The sequence below is a fragment of the Somniosus microcephalus genome, chromosome 20, assembly GCF_052327205.1.
Source record: "Somniosus microcephalus isolate GS21.2 chromosome 20, FLI_Smic_1.0, whole genome shotgun sequence".
Lineage (NCBI taxonomy): Eukaryota > Metazoa > Chordata > Chondrichthyes > Squaliformes > Somniosidae > Somniosus > Somniosus microcephalus.
The window spans coordinates 46,899,464-46,916,756 of record NC_141006.1 but is presented as its reverse complement, the minus strand read 5'-3'; the positions used below and the strand labels follow the sequence as shown (position 1 = coordinate 46,916,756).

Below are 17,293 nucleotides of genomic sequence, written 5' to 3'. Positions count from 1 at the left end.
AAGGAAGTTATGGTAAACCTTTATAAAATACTGATTGGACCTCAGCTGGAGTATTGCTTTCAATTCTGGGCACCGCACTTTAGGATGTCAAGGCCTTGGAGAGGGTACAGAGGAGATTCACTGGAATGGTTCCAGGGATGAGGGGTTTCAGTTATGTGGAGAGACTGGGGAAGCTGGGGTTGTTCTCCTTAGTGCAGAGAAGGTTAAGAGGAGAATTGATAGAGGTGTTCAAAATCATGAATGGTTTTTATAGAGTAAATAAAGAGGAATTGTTTCCAGTGGCAGAAAGGTCGGTAACCAGCAGACACAGATTTAAGGCGATTGGCAAAAGAACCAGAGGCGACATGAGGAATTTTTTTTTTACACAGCGAGTTGTTATGATCTGGAATGCACTGCCTGAAAAGGGTGATGGAAGCAGATTCAATGGTAACTTTCAAAAGGGAATTGGATAAATACTTGAAGGGAAAACATTTACAGGGCTATGGGGTACTAGTAGGGGAGTGGGACGAATTGGATAGCCCTACCAAAGGGCCAGCACAGGCACGAAGGGCCGAATGGCCTCCTTCTGTTGCTGTATCATTCTATGATAGCAATGTAAATAGATGTTTATTTTATTCTATTGAACTCCATTGCCTCCACGCTACTCAATATTTGGCAGCTTTATTCCCACAGCACACAATCCTGGCCCCTGTTTACAGGAGCTGGTTGATTGCTGGAGTCACTGCGCCTTTCACGTATTGGGACTGAAGGCGACAGCCATTGTCATCGATCAGGAAGTCCGGCTGGCTGAGCCGTTGCCTTGGAGACCGAAATAAACATCTCGCTGCTGCCGCGAGATGAAGCGCAGCCAGAATAAAGGAGCAAAAGATCGGTGGGGGCAAAAAGTACCAGGTAAGAGGACCTTTCCGCAATGCACTGATAGCGTTGGGTTGGAGAAAAGGACGCTCGTTTATTATGTGAATTGTTGATAGCTCCGTGACTGGCAACATTTTAATCTTAGGACTCACAGGTGTTCAAGCGAACAGAATGTTATAAAATTGATTTTTTTTAACAAAAAAATAACACGTTTTTATCCCGGGAATGCAAAAATAATTCAGTGGGGATACATCACTACAGTTTTATATGAAAAATTTATAACACGTCAAGAAAGTAGCACAAACAAAATCAAACTTTTATGCTTTTTACTTCTTGCCAATGTCTTTTCCTGAAGATTGACTCCTCAAGATATCAATGAATGATGAAGGTCATTCGGCCCATCTTAATTCATCCATCCAGTACAACCCCACATTTCTCCCATTGCTGGATCTAGTTGTTTCTTAAATGACTCCATTGCTTTTGCCTCTACCACTCTGCCTGTAACTCATGTTGATCATAGAAACATAGAAGATAGGAGCAGGAGTAGGCCATTCGGCCCTTCGAGCCTGCTCTGCCATTCAATGAGATCATGGCTGATCATCCAATTTCAGTACCCTGTCCCTGCCTTCTCCCCATATCCCTTGATCCCTTTAGCCTCAAGAAATATATCCAACTCTTTCTTGAATATATTTAATGAACTGGCCTCCACCGCCCTCTGTGGCAGAGAATTCCACAGGTTCACCATTCTCTGGGTGAAGAAATTCCTCCTAATTTCAGTCCTAAATGGCTTACCACTTATCCTTAGACTATGACCCCTGGTTCTGGACTCCCCGGCCATCAGAAACATCCTTCCTGCATCTAGTCTGTCCAGACCTGACAGAATTTTATAGGTTTCGATGAGATCCCCTCTCAATCTTCTAAACTCCAGTGAGTATAAGCCCAATCGACACAATCTCTCCTCATACGTCATTCCTGCCATCCCAGGTATCAGGCTGGTGAATCTTCGCTGCACTCCCTCCATGGCAAGAATGTCCTTCCTCAGGTAAGGTGACCAAAACTGCACGCAATACTCAAGGTGCGGTCTCACCAAGGCCCTGTACAACTGTAGCAAGACATCCTTGTTCCTGTACTCAAACCCTCTTGCTACGAAGGCCAACATACCATTTGCCTTCTTAACCGCCTGCTGCACCTGCATGCTTACCTTCAGCGACTGGTGCACAATAACACCCAGGTCTCTGCACTTCCCCTTCTCTCAATCTATTGCTATTCAAATAATAATCTGCCTTCCTGTTTTTGCCACCAAAGTGGATAACCTCAAATTTATCCACATTATAGTGCATTTGCCATGTTTCTGCCCAATCACCCAACCTGTCCAAATCGTACTGGAGTTTCACGACATTCTCCTCACAGCTTACCCTCCCACCCAGCTTTGTGTCGTCTGCAAATTTGGAGATATTACATTCAATTCCCTCGTCCAGATCATTAATATATATTGTGAACAGCTGGGGTCCTAGAACCGATCCTTGTGGTACCCCACTAGTCACTGCCTGCCACTCGGAAAATGACTCGTTTATTCCAACTCTTTGCTTTCTGTCCGCCAACCAGTTTTCTATCCAAGTCAATACCTTGCCCCCAATCCCATGTGCCTTAATTTTGCACGCTAATCTCTTATGTGGGACCTTATCGAAAGCCTTCTGAAAGTCCAAATACACCACATCCACTGGTTCTCCCTTATCTATTTTACCAGTTACATCCTCAAAAAATTCCAGTAGATTAGTCAAGCATGATTTACCTTTTGTAAATCCATGTTGACTTTGTCCGATCCTGTCACTGCTTTCCAAGTGCTCTGCTATTACATCTTTTATAATGGACTCTAGCATTTTCCCCACTACTGATGTCAGGCTTACCGGTTTATAATTCCCCGCTTTTTCTCTACCACCTTTTTTGAATAGTGGGGTAACATTAGCTACCCTCCAATCCATGGGTACCGTTCCAGAGTCTATCGAGTTCTGGAAGATGACCAGCAATGCATCTACTATCTCTAGGGCCACTTCCTTAAGTACCCTGGGATGTAGACCATCAGGCCCTGGGGATTTATCGGCCTTCAGTCCCATCAATTTTCCTAACACCATTTTCCTACAAATACTGATTTCTTTCAGTTCCTCCCTTTCATCAGACCTTATGTTCCCCGGCATCTCTGGGAGGTTATTTGTGTCCTCCTTTGTGAAGACAGAACCAAAGTATGTATTTAGTTGGGCTGCCATTTCCTTGTTTCCCACTATAAATTCCCCTGATTCTGACTGTAAGGGGCTTGACTTGCCCAATCTTTTTCTCTTCACATATCTATAAAAGCTTTTACAGTCAGTTTTTATGTTCCTTGCTAGCTTACTCTCAAATTCTATTTTCCCTTTCTTAATGAATCTCTTTGTCCTCCTTTGTTGACTCCTAAACTGCTCCCAATCCTCAGGATTATTGCTTTTTCTAGCCAATTTATATGTCCTCTCCTTGGATCTTATGCTATCCCTAATTTCCCTTGTTATCCACAGTTGAGTCACCTTTTTTGTTTTATTTTTATGCCAAACTGGGATGAACAAATTCTGTAGCTCATCCATTTGGTCTTTGAATGTTTGCCATTGCCTATCCACCGTCGACCCTTTGAGTGCCATTCCCCAATCAATCCTACCCAACTCACTCCTCAGACCATCGTAGTTTCCTTTATTTAAATTGAGGACCCTTGTCTCTGAGTCAACTACTTCATTCTCCATCTTAATGAAGAATTCAATCATATTATGATCGCTCCGACCCAAGGGGCCTCGTACAACAAGATTGCTAATTAATCCTTTCTTGTTACATAATACCCAGTCTAAGATGGCCTGATCTCTGGTTGGTTCCTCGACATATTGGTCCAGGAAACCATCCCGTAAACACTCCAGGAATTCCTCCTCCACAGTATTGTTACTAATTTGGTTGGTGTGGTAAACCACTGCTAACTCTGTACATGTCTGTGTGGTAAACCACTGTTAACTCTGTACAGGTCCGGGCATGTCTCCGCCCCTGGCTCCACCCCTAAGCCCGGGTATAAAGGTGACTCACCACCCTTCCCCCGGGAGCTCTTAGGATGGATCCACTAGCAGAGGCATGCTCCAGTTCTTAGTCAATAAAAGCCTACTTCGTATAAGTTCAACTCGTAGTCTTTGGTGTTGTTGATAGTGCATCAATTTTATTGACTAAATTTTCGACATGGAGCAAATCTTGAAGCCGGAACGTTTAGACCTGGATCGTCAAGCAGCAGATGCAGCCAATAACTTTGAACACTGGCTGAGCTGTTTCGAAGCCTTCCTGGAGGCCTCCAGCACCACTGTCACTACAGATGACGCGAAACGGCTTGTCTTGAACTCACGGGTGAGCCACCGAGTCTACTCAATCATCCGAGACGCCACAACTTACGCGACCGCCATCGCGACGCTAAAGGAACAATACGTGAGGCCTGTTAACGAGGTCTACGCCAGACACCTCCTGGCTACCCGAAAACAGCGCCCCGGGGAATCGGGCGCCGAATATTTACTGGCACTGAGCGTCCTCGGCCGGGCCTGTAATTGCAAAGCGGTGACGGCCAAGGAATGCACGGAAGACCTGATCCGAGACGCCTACGTAGCCGGCATCAGGTCCAACTATACACGGCAGAGGCTGCTGGAACAGAGGGGGCTCGACCTGCAGAAGACGGTGGCCCTCGCTAACTCGTTAGACGTGGCCCTCCAGAACATGTACGCCTACCCCCCTGACTGGATGGCCATGTGGATGTCACGGGAGCAGCCATCTTGGGACCCGGTAAGGCCACAAGCCGCCAGCAGCCCAACTACAGCTGCAATGACCAGAGGCCAGAAATGCTACTTCTGCGGCCAGGCCAAGCACCCCAGACAGCAATGCCCAGCAAAGGACGCGACCTGCTCCAAATGCGGCAAGAAAGGCCACTACGCGAGAGTGTGCAGGGTGAAATCGACCCCCAATTCCAGCAGCGCCGCGTATGAACCATGCAGGCCGCCATTTTGGACCCCACCAACCACGTGTGAGCCGTGCGGGCCGCCATTTTGGGCACCACCAGCCGCGGGGGAGCCGCCATCTTGGACACCATTTCGGGACCAGGCCCCCGGCGCGGGCGAATACTACAGCGACCCACCGACCTCGACGATGGCCTCCATCACCCTGGACCAATCTAGGCCCCATCAACTAGCCAGGTCCATGATGAACGTAAAGGTAAATGGCCATGCCACAAATTGCCTTTTCGACTGCGGAAGCACGGAGAGCTTCATCCACCCCGACACGGTGCGACGCTACTCCCTATCGGTTATGCCCACACGCCACCAGGTCTTTATGGCCTCAAAGTCCCATATGGCGGACGTCGGCGGCTACTGTGTAGCGACTCTGACAGTGAACGGCGTGGAGTACAGAGATTTTAAATTCCTCGTCCTGCCACAGCTCTGCGCTCCCGTACTGCAAGGATTAGACTTCCAGTGCCATTTGGAGAGCGTCACGATGGCATATGGCGGGCCCCTGCTCCCACTTACAGTCTGCAGCCGGCAGAATTTAAACACGGCGCCGCGCAAAGTATGCAGCCTGTCCACCCTGAAGGTCAAACCCCCCCCGTTGTTCGCTAACCTCGCCAAAGACTGCAAGCCAATTGCTACTAAAAGCAGGCGGTACAGTGCCGGGGATAGGAGCTTTATTAAATCAGAAGTAGAAAGACTCCTGAGGGAAGGGATTATCGAGGGCAGCACCAGCCCATGGCGAGCCCAAGTGGTGGTAGTGAAGACCGGCGAAAAACAGCGCCTGGTTATTGATTACAGCCAGAGGATCAATCGATATACGCAATTAGACGCATACCCGCTTCCCCGCATGTCTGACATGGTCAACCAGATAGCACAATACCGGGTATTCTCGATGATTGATCTGAAGTCGGCATACCACCAGCTCCCCATCGGGCCTGAGGACCACCAGTACACGGCCTTCGAGGCTGACGGTCGCCTCTACCACTTCCTCCGAGTCCCCTTCGGCGTCACCAACGGGGTCTCGGTCTTCCAAAGGGAGATGGACCGGATGGTTGACCAGAACGCGCTGCAGGCCACCTTCCCCTATCTAGACAACGTCACCATCTGCGGCCATGACCGGCATGACCACGACGCCAACCTAGAAAAATTCCTCCGTACGGCCCAATGGCTGAATCTGACATACAACAGAGAAAAATGTATGTTCCGCACCACGCGCCTCGCTATTCTTGGCTGCGTGGTGGAAAACGGAGTCATCGGCCCCGACCCCGACCGAATGCGCCCCCTCCTGGAACTACCCCTCCCCCACTGCCTAAAAGCCCTGAAGAGATGCCTAGGGTTCTTCTCTTACTACGCCCAGTGGGTGCCCAACTATGCGGACAAAGCCCGGCCCCTCATCAAGTCAACCTCCTTCCCCCTGACGGCAGAGGCCCGTGCGGCCTTCACCCTCATAAAAGAGGACATTGCGAAGGCCACAATGCACGCAGTGGATGAGTCCATCCCTTTCCAATTGGAGAGCGATGCATCCGACTTCGCCCTAGCCGCAACCCTTAACCAGGCAGGGAGACCTGTGGCCTTCTTTTCACGGACCCTCCAGGGCCCTGAAATTCGACACTCCTCAGTCGAGAAGGAGGCCCAGGCGATAGTGGAGGCTGTACGGCACTGGAGGCATTACCTGGCTGGTAAACGTTTCACCCTGCTCACTGACCAACGGTCAGTAGCATTTATGTTTAACAACAGACAAAGAGGGAAAATCAAAAATGATAAGATATTACGGTGGAGGATCGAGTTATCCACCTACAACTACGATATCTTATACCGGCCCGGGAAACTTAATGAGCCCCCAGACGCCCTATCCCGTGGGACATGTGCCAACGCACAAGTCGATAGGCTACGGACCCTCCACAATGATCTCTGCCACCCGGGGGTCACCAGGTTCTTCCATTTTATTAAAGCTCGCAACCTGCCTTACTCCATCGAGGAGGTCAGGACCATGACCAGGAACTGCCAGGTCTGCGCCGAATGCAAACCGCATTTTTATAGGCCAGACAGGGCACACCTGATTAAAGCCACCCGCCCCTTCGAACGTCTCAGCGTCGATTTCAAGGGGCCCCTTCCCTCCTCTGACCGCAACACGTACTTCCTCAATATTATTGACGAGTACTCCCGTTTCCCCTTCGCCATCCCCTGCCCGGACATGACCAGCGCCACAGTCATCAGGTGCCTCAATGACCTGTTCGCCATATTTGGCTTCCCCAATTACATCCACAGCGACAGGGGCTCGTCGTTCATGAGCGACGAGCTGCGCCAGTACCTGCTCGAGAAGGGCATAGCCACGAGCAGGACTACCAGCTACAACCCCCGGGGTAACGGACAGGTAGAGAGGGAGAACGCAACGGTGTGGAAGACCGCCATGCTCGCCCTAAAATCCAAGGGCCTCCCAATCTCCCGCTGGCAAGGTGTCCTCCCCGATGCGCTCCACTCCATACGATCACTGCTCTCTACTGCCACAAACGCCACCCCTCACAAGAAGATGTTTGTCTTCCCCAGGAAATCCACCTCGGGGACATCACTACCGCCATGGCTGACGTCTCCGGGACCCGTCCTGCTCAGGAAACACGTGAGGAGCCATAAGACGGACCCCCTGGTCGAAAAGGTTCACCTCCTCCACGCCAACCCACAGTACGCCTACGTGGCATATCCTGACGGGCGGGAGGACACAGTCTCAATTCGAGACCTCGCACCCTCAGGTACCACCCGAAACACCATCGATCACCATCCACTACCTCCACCCACCACCACTACCCACGACGCACCACCGGGGTGTCTACCACGATCTGACGACATGCCGGTGCCATCCCTACCCCGAGAGGACGACACGTCAGTGCTCCGTCCTACGCGAGAAGCGGCCGCGGGCAAAGAACCGCTGCAACCGACACCACGAAGATCATTACGGCAGACAAGACCCCCGGAGAGACTTCCGTATACGAACTTTTGAAACACTTCACCCCGCCGGACTCTTTTTTTAAACGAGGGGTGAATGTGGTAAACCACTGCTAACTCTGTACATGTCTGTGTGGTAAACCACTGTTAACTCTGTACAGGTCCGGGCATGTCTCCGCCCCTGGCTCTACCCCTAAGCCCGGGTATAAAGGTAACTCACCACCCTTCCCCCGGGAGCTCTTAGGATGGATCCACTAGCAGAGGCATGCTCCAGTTCTTAGTCAATAAAAGCCTACTCCGTATAAGTTCAACTCGTAGTCTTTGGTGTTGTTGATAGTGCATCAGTTGGCCCAATCTATATGTCGATTAAAGTCACCCATGATGACTGCTGTGCCCTTATTGCACGCTTCTTTAATTTCCCTTTTAATGCCATCCCCAACCTCCGCCTTACTGTTTGGAGGTCTATATACCACTCCCACTAATGTTTTTTTCCCCTTAGTATTTCTCAATTCTACCCATACAGATTCCACATCATCAGAGCTAATATCCTTCATTACAATTGTATTAATCCCTTCTTTAACCAGTAATGCTACCCCACCTCCTTTTCCTTTTTGCCTATCTTTCCTGAATATCGAATACCCTTGGATGTTGAGTTCCCAGTCTCGGCCATCCTTGAGCCATGTTTCCGTAATCCCAACCAAATCATATTCGTTTACCTCTATTTGCGCAGCCAATTCATCCACCTTATTACAAATGCTCCTCGCATTAAGACACAAAGCCTTCAGGCTTGTTTTTTTAACGCTCTTAGACCTATTAGAATTATTATTTACTGTGGCCACGTTTGATTTAAACCGTTGATTTCTCTGACTGCCACTTTTGTTTTTCTGCTTCCTATCTTTTGCTTTTATCCCTGTTTTCCTTTCCTCTGTCTCCTTGCTCAGGTTCCCAACACCCTGCCATTTTAGTTTAAACCCCCCCGAACAGTGCTAGCAAACCTCCCCGCAAGGATATTTGTCCCGCTCTGGTTCAGGTGCAACCCGTCCGACTTGTACAAGTCCCACCTTCCCCAGAAGCAGGCCCAGTGCTCCAGGAAACGAAAGCCCTCCCCCCTGCACCAACTCTTTAGCCACGCATTCATCTGCTCTATCCTCCTATTCCTATACTCACTCGCACGTGGCACCGGGAGTAATCCAGAGATTACAACCTTTGAGGTCCTACTCTTTAATCTACTACCTAGCTCCCTAAATTCTTGCTGCAGGACCTCATCCCTCTTCCTACCTATGTCGTTGGTCCCAATATGAACCACGACCTCTGCCTGTTCACCCTCCCCCTTCAGAATGTCCTGCAGCCGTTCAGTGACATCCTTGACCCTGGCACCAGGGAGGCAACAAACCATCCTGGAGTCACGTCTACGGCCACAGAAACGCCTATCTGTTCCCCTTACGATAGAATCCCCTACCACTATTGCTCTCCCACTCTTTTTCCTCCCTTCCTGAGCAGCAGAAGCACCCCTGGTGCCAGGAAGTTGGCTGCTGCTGCCTTTCTCTGTATGAAGAAGAACCTCCTAACATCAGTCCTAATGTTACCTTTTACTATTTTGAACCTGTGGGGTAGATTTTGTCGAACCTGTCAGGAAGAAGGCGAGACTTCCCCTTTCAGGTTTCTGACCCGCCTACTTCGACATCCGGCCAATCCACGCGATTTTGACTTGATTGACCTTGTTGAGCCTGCCCAGCGGGCTCAGCAGGCCAATTAAGGGCCACCCGGCAACAGGTGACGTCACAGACTGAAATTTCATCTGTCAAGAGATCTTGGCAGATGAAATATCAGTGTTTCACAGCTGTTTGAAGCTGTGAAACACTGACAGTCTGAGTTCTGACATGAGTCCCTCTGCGCAGACTCATTTAGAACTCTCAGCAGCACTCAAAGCTGAAGGCTGTCACTTTTGACAGATCGCAGCCGTTCAGCTTTAATTACCGGCTGAGTGATGCGCCCTCGACGGCTACAGGAAGAAAGGCTGTGAAGGTAAGTACAGGTAAGTAAAAGTTCTTTACACACTTAAGACACACCAAACACATTTACCTTTGTGGTAAACCACTTTTACCGTTCACTATCGTTACACTATAGTTATCACTGTTAGATCGTTTCCCTATAGTTATCACTGTTCACATTGTTGTATCACTGTACGAGGTCGCCTCTTGTCACGCTGCTATACCTGGGCTGACCACTGCCGACTCCGCCCATGGCTCCACCTACCTGCCCAGGTATAAAGGTGGTCGACTGGCTGGTATTCCTCCTTCTTGGATCCGATCACCCACGAGGGTGGGCTCTGTTATTTAGTCAATAAAAACCTATAGTTACTTTCTTAACTCGTCGCTTTTCATTGGACGAATTGATAGGTATATCAACCTTTACACTCATGCACCCATCACTCACCTGAGCACCGACATCGCGACCCCTCCAACTCCTTCAACCTGACGGCCCGCCGCTCCAACCTGGCGTGGTTTGGAGCCGTCGAGAAACCCACACGAAACCCCTCAAAATAGGGATTAGGCTAAAAACTGCCTGTTAACTACCTGTTAACAGGCAGTTAATTGGCACTAATCCCTTCCCGCCTGGTTTTGGCGGGTCCCAGTGCGGGGCGGGTACCCGCCGCCCCTGAAACTTACGTGGGGCGGGGTTTTGGGCGGGATGGTGTCGGGACCCCCAAATTCGGGATTTCCCCCCCCCACACGCCTGAAACCCCGCCTGACGGCTCCCCGAAAATCTAGCCCTGTGTCTCCTGTCCTACTCCAGAGTTTAATTTAGAATAATGTTCCAGATGGACCTGTTTTATACTATCGATATACCTCTCTAAAATCACTTCTCTGATGCCTTGTTTCCAGGTTTCTCCAGTCTTTTGTCATAAACTTAGACCCATAGCACTAGGGAACAGTCCAGTTGCTTGAGTGCCTCTCTTGTTTCTCGGTGACTAGAATAAGACATAGGGCTGAATTTTGCCGGCGCTCAGAGTGCGGGTTGGGGGCGGGTCCGCTGTCAAAATTGGAACCCGCTGCGAACTCGCCTCCATGTAGGTTTCCAGAGTGTCGGGTCTGCAATTTCAGAACAGACCCGACACCAAGCGGCAGGGGAGGCATTCAGCCTCCGATCTTCGGGTAAGCATTCTCCAAGGTGGCCTTCGAGACACACGACAACGCAAAATCGTCGAGCAGAAACTGATAGCCAAGTTCCGCACCCATGAGGACGGCCTCAACCGGGATCTTGGGTTCATGTCACGCTACATGTAACCCCACCTGACGTAGGGTCATCCAGACTCGAGTCATCGTTGGCTTGTTCTCTCTACACAGATGCGGCCATACCTGCTGTGATTTCCAGCAAAAAAAAATGTTTTTGGTCTGTTTTTTGTTTTTCATACAGACCCCAGCATCTGCAACATTTGATCCCTTGTGACCTCATCTCATTGTTCTTTGATGTAATGTTTTCCTGACTGGCCTGTTTGGACACATTCACACCTTTGATTGCTGTGATTATCTCTCTGCCGAGGTGTGATAAATGGTAGTTGGAAAGATTACCTGTAAACATCTGACATTATTCTCTGACTATATAAGCTGTGTCTTTATGCATTTCTCCACTTCACCTGACGAAGGAGCAGCACTCCGAAAGCTTGTGATTTCAAATAAAGCTGTTGGACTATAACCTGGTGTTGTGTGACTTCTTACATTTGTCCACCCCAGTCCAACACCGGCATCTCCACACCATTACACACTTTAGACACACCAAACACACTTACCTTTGCACTCATGCACCCATCACTCACCTGAACACCGACATCTCGACCCCTCCAAGTCCTTCAACCTGACGGCCCGACTCCTCTAACCTGGTGTGGTTTGGAGCCATCGGGAATCCCACACGACACCCTTCAAAATAGGGATTAGGCTAAAAACTGCTTGTTAACTACCTGTTTTGGCGGGTTTTTTAGCGGGATGGTGTTGGGACCCCCGAATTTGGGATTTTAGCCCCCCGCACGCCTAAAAGCCCACCTCACGGCACACTGAAAATCAACCCCTATATCTCCCCATTGCTGTGAATAGGTGACAGCTGCAAAAGTGGTATGAAAGCTACCATTTCACAGCTGGTCATTTTCTAATGTCAGAAGCTTGAGCCTTCAGGACTTGGAAGAAACTTTTGAGCTGTATGCAGTTTGGAAGTGTTTGGAGTAAACGCTCTATCCACTGTCACCTCCTTGGAGCAAGCTCTCTCACCATTGACAGATCGCTTCTGTCATCTCAACTTCAGCTGCCATCTATTCCAGCAACATCGGTGCCCTTGAAAAAATATCACCTTGGTCCTCTGAATCCCTCCACGATTAGCCCCAACACCAACATCACCAGGCACACCAACATCACCAACAATACCAACCTTCTCCGCAATCACCTGATGCTGCACAAGACACAGGGCATCAGCACCCGACAACATTGCTGCCCGGGAGGCCAGCGATGGCATCACCATGGCCGGATTTACTTCACTTGATGCTGTACACCCTGGCTGTCACATGATGCCCCAGGTTAACACCACCCCACACCATCACCATAAAGCATTCCCACAATGACCAAGCCATTCCTTTCACACTCATCACCATTGCGGGGGATAACATTATGTCTTACCATTCACTGCAACTCACTAAAACACTTCCAAGGGTGAGCACAGATCTGTATAATAAGGCAAAGTGTTGAAAATAAAGAATTCAATGTTTGACAACACATTAACAGAAGCTTTACATGAACACCCAAGTGCCTACCCTTGTGCGTTGTTAGTTGGTATGATTGCACTAGGATGAGGGTGAGTGTGAGGGATGGCTAGTGAGATGAGGAAGTGATAATGTAGATAGAGAGGGATGGTTGGAGGTATAAGGTAAGTTGGTGTAAGGATGCGCAGGAGTAGGGTAGGGAAGGCAGAGTTATGGGGATATGATGAGTGGCACAGCAGGATGAGGTTGAGTGTGGCTTTGCAGTAACGTTTTGTGATCTACTGAGATCATTGAAAGGTTTGCGCCACTGCAGCCTGGTATTCCTGGCGACATCCCTGCTTGTGTCCTCCTGTGCAATGTGCAACCAGGCTGTGTTGGTGTCCTGGGGAGGTCTCTTCCACCTTTGGAAGGGAAGAGGACCTCCCTGTGTGCTGTGACTCCCTCCATAAGCATATGGAGGAAGTCATGCAAGAGCCTGGGTGTAGCCGTGCACCTTTGTGCAGTGCTTGTCAGTGTTTGCAGCACCTCAATGCTGTAGAACACTGACAGCACAACTGTCAAAATGAATGTGGACATGGTCCCTTTAAGGAAACTGGCTGATGACACGTCATCAAATGACGGATTAACAAGCCCTATTAATGGAAAATCCTTTTTACAGAGCGGCTGCAGCCGGGAACGGGACCGGAACCCGCCATCCACCTCTCCCGACGCGATCCCGCCTCCGCTGGCGAAATCACGGCCATAGTACTCAAGGTCTGACCAGAGAACTGTACAGTTTGATGATGACTTCTTCTGACTTGTGTTATACTGTTTTGTACCCTGGTTCAGCTTCCTCCCATGTTCAGCACTCTTGGAGTGATTTTCCGCTGGGCAAGGGCTGGACTAATGAGGTGCTCATCTCGCATGTTATATCATCACAGCGACAAACTGACAGAAAAAAACCCGACTTTAATTAATTGAGTTTTTGGGCTACAATAATTCATTAAATATAATCTCCTCCCATTTGAAAACAAATTTTGCATCTGTAAACAGTTTAACACAAGTCAGAATTCCCATCCTAAACCTCTCCACCTCTCTACCGCTCTCTCCTCCTTTAAGATGCTCCTTAAAACCTACCTCTTTGACCAAGCTTTTAGTCAATCTGTCCTAATATCTGCTTACGTGGCTCGGTGTCAAATTTTCTTTGATAATGCCTTGGGACGTTTTACTATGTTAAAGGCGCTATATCAATGCAATTTGCTGTTGTTATTGTTATAAAATCAAATACGTCACAACAAACAATTTGACAGAATACGTATCTCCACTGAAGAGGCCGAATGTACTTTACTGATCACTGCTGAGTTATCTGGGTCAATATCATCTTGAAGATATTTATTACATGGCTGGACAGGATATAGCCTTCGTACAGAATGTATGAGTTGGTGAAATATTATAAAGCTTATCATCATGTCACTCCAGGCTTCTTTCTTCTAGGTCAATAGTGAAACCAATCCTAAATATCGTGGCCTAGAAATTGGTTCATGCCCTATTCTATTTCTAGGCCCACGTGTTTGCATCAGACAGTAACACATTTTGATCTGGTTGAGACACCTAAAATAATACGAGTAACTTGTTTGGAGTTGCCTGTAATTTTTCATCTATCAGTATATGGAAATAATTTTCCTTCAGATAATGGTCCAATTCATATCAAAAACGTACAGGTCCAGAGAAATTTTGCTTACCCTATCTTTATCACCTCTACAAAAGCAAAATACTGCAGATGCTGGAAATCTGAAATAAAAACAGAAAATGCCGGAAATACTCAGCAGGTCAGCTATAATCGGTCTCTCACATTCACCATCTATTTAATCCTGATAGCTAAAGTCTATTTTTTATAATAAGCTCACTGTTTTGTATTAGTCATTTATCTTGCCCCAGCACAAGTGTAGCTACAACCCCATTGAAGTAGTATGTGTTGATAAACAATATTATCATAATACAGCAGCTAATAACTAAAACAGCTGATCTTAAATGGAAACAAAATCTGAAATCTCTTTAAGTGCATGTTTGCTGAAAGTCTAATGGTGCATTTCATCCGCTTGCTGTTCAGGCCCATTATCATCATTATTCCTCACTCTATCTACTATCCAACATCTATAGTCTGCACTATTGACCCTCACTCAAGGACTGTTCAATGACACAATGTTTTATTGCCAATCTCTAGAGGTTGCAGTGGCTAAAGTGACATCTTTATATTGATTCAAGCATTTATGAAACACCTAACAGTACCTTCTAGTTCTGCCCTTTGTACTGCTGCAAGGTTGGAACCATACACAACGTCACACCATTCATTCACGCTGACTTTTATTTCATGCTTTTTACACTGCTAAAATCAGTCCAAGCTGAGATACTGCAGCCTGAATCTTGCTTTTGGTAAAGCAGGGTATAAATTTGCTTTACTAAAATAGAGACAGTTAGAAATCTAACAAATCTAATATTTGTCTTATAAAGACTTTTTGAAAATATTTTTACAGCAATTACTGGGGGTGTCCTTGTGTCAGGGAGCAGTTAAAGAAAAAAGAAAGTCTTACAATTATATAGCGCCTTTCATGACCATCGGACGTTCCAAAGCGCTTTATAGCCAATGAAGTACTTTTTGAAGTGTAATCACTGTTGTAATGTAGGAAACACGGCAACCAATTTACACACAGCAAGCTCCCACAAACAGCAATGTGATAGTGACCAGATAATCTGTTTTAGTGATGTTGATTGAGGGATAAATATTGGCCAGGACACCGGGGATAACTCCCCAGCTCTTCTTCGAAATAATGCCATGGGATCTTTTACCTGAGGGAGACGGGGCTTCGGTTTGACGTCTCATCTGAAAGACGGCACCTCCGACAGTGCGGCACTCCCTCAGTACTGCACTGGAGTGTCAGCCTAAAATTTATTTCTCAAGGCTCTGGAATGGGACTTGAACCCACAAACTTCTGGCCTTAGAGGTAAGAGTGCTGCCCACTGAGCCACAGAGTTAGTTGCAGGCGCAGTAGCGACCCCGATGCATTGAAATACTAATTTCAGCCATGCTGCTGGAGGGAAGGTTCCAGCGAGGACAAGTGTTTTCCCACAGGGAGAGAGGGAAAACCAGAGGGAGAGTCTCATCAAGCCGCTCGTGCATCTGCCAGCAACCAATTTCAGATTAGCTCTCCTATTGGATTTCGTGTGGGATGAGGAGACCAAAAGAATTGACAAAGAAAATCAATTTTCTCACCTTAAAAAAAAAAAGAGGATGAAGCTGCATTTAATTAAAAAAACTTATTTAGGACACTGGTGTTGTATAATTTTCTTAGATCTCAGTAATAATTGTAATAACTTTCCATTAAATTATAAAAGATATTGGCCTAGAAATTCATTGGTGCTGCACCCGTTTTATGCCCATTCTGAAGAAAGAAAGAACTTGCATTTCTATAGCACCTTTCACGATCTCAGAAAGTCCCAAAGTGCTTCGCAGCCTAAGAACTACTTTTGAGGTGTAGTCACTGTTGTGACTTAGGGAAACGTGGCAGCCAATTTGCACACAGCAAGGTCCCACAGACAGCAATGTGATAATGACCAGAGAATCTAAGCGTCTAATAAGGTGGGTGGCATACGCACGCACATTCCATACCGCAATTGCGCCGCCCACCATATTGGTAAAGGCAGCAGCAGAGGCATCCAGGCGTTAGGCCCTTTGAATGTACAAATAGGGGGCCTAATGCTTCTTTAAGGAGCCCTTCCCTAAATTGGACTGCCCTGAACGCAGTCAGCACCACATTGAGGCTGGCACCAAAAAGGTGAGTTTTGTAAAAAAAAAAAATACCTACTTGAACGTGAATAACTGCTCCTCCTGTCTCCACAGCAGTCCCAAAGACTGTTGGTGACCTGTGCTTGGCCCCCTCCTGACCGCTTCACCCCCCCCCCACCCCCTCCTCCCTAGGACCCTCCTGAGGGCCGCTGCCAAATTTTATGTCCGTTTCACCAGCAAGCTGCCTGGGGATGCGCAGCAGGTGCCTGTAGCTTGCCGGGCTACTTTAAATTAGAGGTGAGATTTTGATCGGGCCTCAGGTCTGTCTGTGCAGGGATCAGTCCCTGTGCCCTGTTTGCGGCGCTAGGCCGGCGCTTTCCAATTCCTCCCCCATTCTTTTACTCCGATCCAAGGTTGGAATTGCCCAGGAAGAACTGTGACACTGTGCTGTGAGATTTTACCCCCGGCAAAATTAGCATCCCTTTTCCAATACAATGGGACCAGACTTTTCACTAAAAATACAGTTCTTGTCAAGGCAAGAATCCTGTATCTTTATTTTAAAGATAGATGCCTTTTCAAAGACAATGCTGTTTTACTTTTATTTGTTTTTATAAAGCAAATTTAATTTTTCATAGTATTTCTCTCACTTACTGTTTAATTCCAGTTGTTATGGTGTTTTTCTTTACTTGTTTAGATTTAAACAATCTTTCTAATATTTTCCTTTTCAAAATTCCTATTTGATTTTCGTGACTGTTCAACTTTGTTTATCATTTGCCAAGTTGGCAACTAATGATTATTTGGAAATTTCAACTGGAGACTTTATTATAATTTATTTTTATTCTATTCAGTTTTTTTTCTCCCAACACAATAAAACAGTACTCACCCAGGCTTTAAGCCTCTTCTGCTCTGCTCCTGGCTTTCCCAGTGGCATCAATTGCTGAC

At 47.6% G+C, this 17,293-nt stretch overlaps 1 protein-coding gene across 3 annotated transcripts in view; it reads left to right on the top strand.

The window, feature by feature from the left end:
• Positions 1–787: 787 nt before the first annotated feature.
• Positions 788–17,293, top strand: part of stpg1 (sperm-tail PG-rich repeat containing 1) — a 77,111-nt gene continuing 60,605 nt past the window's right edge. For 2 of the 3 annotated variants that reach the window (XM_085962600.1, XM_085962601.1), the window contains exons 1-2: positions 788–891; positions 13,247–13,341. The gene's annotated coding sequence lies outside the window, so the exon portion shown is untranslated. The remainder of the gene's footprint in view (positions 892–13,246; positions 13,342–17,293) is intronic. The other variant, XM_085962602.1, reaches the window with a different exon arrangement.